The 283-nt window shown below is 35.3% G+C and overlaps 1 protein-coding gene across 1 annotated transcript in view; it reads left to right on the forward strand.

The window, feature by feature from the left end:
* Positions 1-283, forward strand: part of LOC119585060 (arrestin homolog) — a gene marked incomplete in the record, with an annotated part of 137,586 nt that overhangs the window by 100,622 nt on the left and 36,681 nt on the right.

Raw genomic sequence — 283 nt, forward strand, 5'->3', positions numbered from 1 at the left:
TTTGTTCCTTACCTACGATTTACATGAATACATACCTGCGTCTAATTGGAGTCAACTACACGTACTTTAGTGAATATAATGCCCGGGGGAACGTGTTTTGTATAAACATGACTGACGCAAAATTATTTATATAACTTCAGGCAGTACATTATATTATTAGTGCACGCGCGAAACTGCACTGGTAAAGAAATCAGCGTTACGTGTATTACATTTGATTTAATGCAAATATACTCTATGTGCGTGTAAGGGAAAATTATCTGTTCTCTTTACGACTACAACAAAT

This window comes from Penaeus monodon, chromosome 19, assembly GCF_015228065.2.
Source record: "Penaeus monodon isolate SGIC_2016 chromosome 19, NSTDA_Pmon_1, whole genome shotgun sequence".
Taxonomy (NCBI): domain Eukaryota; kingdom Metazoa; phylum Arthropoda; class Malacostraca; order Decapoda; family Penaeidae; genus Penaeus; species Penaeus monodon.